This window comes from Ambystoma mexicanum, chromosome 9, assembly GCF_040938575.1.
Source record: "Ambystoma mexicanum isolate Mex_15411 chromosome 9, UKY_AmexF1_1, whole genome shotgun sequence".
Taxonomy (NCBI): Eukaryota; Metazoa; Chordata; class Amphibia; order Caudata; family Ambystomatidae; genus Ambystoma; species Ambystoma mexicanum.
In genome coordinates this window covers 529,453,911-529,457,087 of record NC_090931.1, presented here as the reverse complement: position 1 = coordinate 529,457,087, position 3,177 = coordinate 529,453,911, and the positions used below count along the sequence as shown (strand labels likewise).

Genomic DNA, 3,177 nt, shown 5'->3' with positions numbered 1-3,177 from the left:
GAAGTAATGGAGGAATTGAAAAAGAAAAGAGGAAATTGGTAGAGAAATAGTGGAGAAAAATGAAGGGGAAAGAGAAGATAGGAGAGGGGAGAGTGAAGTAAGGAGGTATGTATACAGAAAGAAACAAAGGGGTAGACCTGCACTCTAGTTCCTGATCCTTCAGGTATTATGCAGCGAAAAACTATAAGTTGGATCAGTGAAACGGGTTAGCTCTGGTAGAATTTAGAACATATCATCTTTTATTTCAATTGTTTTATTACAAAAATATATCATTAATTACATAAGAATTCTAAAAACATCAACAATTCATCATCTCTTTCATACCTTCATACAATCCCCATTCTGACATATCTATCTAAAAAAACATCAAGTGATACCAAATGCTTAATTTTTAGTAGAACATCTATTATTGCTGTTTGTTAACATTTTTCAGCAATGACCCAGTCCATAGTTTCAAGTGTCATTGTATAACTGGTATGATGTTTGACCAGATATCGTATTTCTAGAGAAAAGCGTCGACACGTGTTTCGGTCAGAGACCTTCTTCAGGACGTTGGGCAGGAGGACACTTCTCCGCCCTATTATATACTTGTATGGGCCAAAGTTCAATCTAAAAACAATAAGAAAAACCAGAATGTCAACCCTATTTCTTTTTAGAGGTGACGCATTAGTGTCACATTGTGTCAAAATTAAATCGAGACACTCGCCTTACTCACCCCCAAGAAGCAATTCCTAGGATCGTGAGAAAGGACCCACGGGATTAATCCTCCACTGGTCTCGGTATTTATATCGAGCCTGTGGAATCAACACATACCAAAAACACATTTAATATTTATTCCATAAATCAAAACGAGACTTGTAACTATACAACTGTCAAGCTAAGAATGATATAAAAAAGGCCACTTACACCTATCTGGTGGCACAAGGAGCAACTCGTGCGAGGACTGCACGGTTATGTAAGTCGGACGTGCACTGATGTATTGCAAGCACTAAATCCTCACTGGACCCATCAACAACTGCAATAGAATTAGAAATATACGGATTAGCCCCCGTAAATCACACAGTGTCACTTTGTTTTCTAATATATGATCACCATCGTGCTGGACTCATCTGTTGTCAACATTAAACTCGGAGTACCGGTGCTCTAGCCTTCTTTCACAAGCTGCTTACCCCCGTGAGAACATCATACTCGAAGTGCCATCACTGACAACATCTCGGCCTACTGGTAAACTATACCACTCTCATATAAATAACTTGAGCTACATGTTGTTTTTAACACTACGTATGCCCTTGCCATACTGCCATCGTTTAAATCATGCCTATTATCGCACATACTTCTTACCTCAGTCCAGTCTATCGACAACCATAAACAGGAGAACCACTGTTCCGGACGGCGTTCAATTCGCGCGTAACTGCCGACTCAATCGGAAGCAATGGACATAGAAAAGGGGACCAGCTAATATCCTCATGCATAGACACAAAAAAGGGACTCTCTCCGGGCAAACCACTAGTGTCACGCAACCAGGCCGTGTATCCAAAACGTGGGCAATCAATGGGCGCGCACATCCACTCACTCCAGAAAAATGCACGCTTCATGGTTCTGTGTCTCGAACCCCATGCCCGGCTGATCAACAATGGTCGATCACGTCCGGGCGGGCTCTAAAATCGTGGTGAATACATGATGCTTGGAATATATTGGCCCTTATCCTACTATACCACAGCTTGATATTAGGAACTGGGTGCTTTGTTGAAGTACTGTGTCTAGCAGATAAAGATTGTCATACACACAATTTCTATGACGCATCACAAAACAAGTTCATAGGTCATACATCGCCGGCTGACTAGAGAGCTGACTAAGAAAATTCAATATTATTCATAGATGAACCTGTATTTATCTGCGGTGTATACATCAATAGCAAAGATGTTAATTGCTTATAACACATGTTGATTGGAAAAAAATGTACAATGTTAGTTATTTGTAACAAGAGTGTTCCACTCTACTGAAACATTCAGTCCTTTCTTGACGGTATTCAGAGTGTGAATCCATTTCTGTTCTGTACGATGTAATATTGTACTAATATCCCCCCCTCTCATATTACTCCTAATATGTTGGAGTACGAACCATCTCATTTCTGTATCTTTATGTTTCATTTTCAAAAAATGGTCGACAAGCGGTTTATCTGCCACACCATTCCTGATACAGCTCCTATGTTCTGATATTCGTTGTCGTACTTCGCGTGTAGTCTTACCAACATATAGGAGTTGACAGGGGCAACTGATAATATAGATCACGTTTTTTGTCAGGCAATTAGTGTGGCAGTTCATCTTCCACACCTTTTCGCCATGTTTGAATTCTTTTATGGTTACTGTTAGAGGGCATGCTACACACTTGCCACATTTATAGTGGCCCAATATGGGGGACAGCCCCCACTGTGTATTGATGGTGGTAGCTCTCTTCGGTTCTCTATACGTATGCACTAATCTCTGTCTTAGATTCTGATTGCGTTTAAATGCATACATTGGTTTCTGAAATAATGACCCCGGGTGTTTTACAAGATTCCAGTGTTTATTGATTATTCTCTTTATGTCAACGCTCACTGGATTAAAGGTTGTAACACACACTAACCGTTCATTCTTCTGTTTTTCTCGAGGGGTAAGACAAATTTCTCTGTTTGTATTTTCCGCTCTTTTGAGTTGGTCTTTCACCAACCTTCTCGGGTACCCCCTCTTTTGTAACCTTACTTTTAGTTGTTCCGCATGGATCTTGAATTCATCTCTTACAGAGCAGTTCCTTTTAATACGTAGGAACTGACCGTAGGGTAAGTTCTGCCGTAAACTCGCTGGGTGGAAGCTATTAAAATGCAGTAAGGTGTTTTTATCTGTGGGCTTTCTGAATAGGGTAGTCGTGAGATGATTCCCAGTTTTTTTGATCACAAGATCCAGGAAACTCACCTGTAGATAACTATGTTCAATGGTGAATTTTATGTGAGTATCACATTGGTTCAACCAAGTATGAAATTCATGAAGGGATGCAGCTGTCCCTTTCCAAATTAGAAAAACATCGTCAATGTAACGGTGCCATATATGTAGATGGCCACTTAGAGTGGGATGGCTAGTGAGTAGATTATGTGGTCCCACAATAAACTTCTCCTCATAATCAGCCATATATAAATTGGCA

General features: G+C 40.2%; 1 long non-coding RNA gene across 1 annotated transcript; it reads right to left on the bottom strand.

Moving 5' to 3' along the window:
* Window positions 1–318: 318 nt before the first annotated feature.
* Window positions 319–1,016, bottom strand: LOC138489664 (uncharacterized). Its single transcript, XR_011274859.1, has 3 exons — window positions 907–1,016; window positions 716–794; window positions 319–609 (listed from the first exon to the last, which is right to left on the bottom strand). It is a non-coding gene; the product is annotated as an uncharacterized lncRNA (long non-coding RNA).
* Window positions 1,017–3,177: the final 2,161 nt, after the last annotated feature.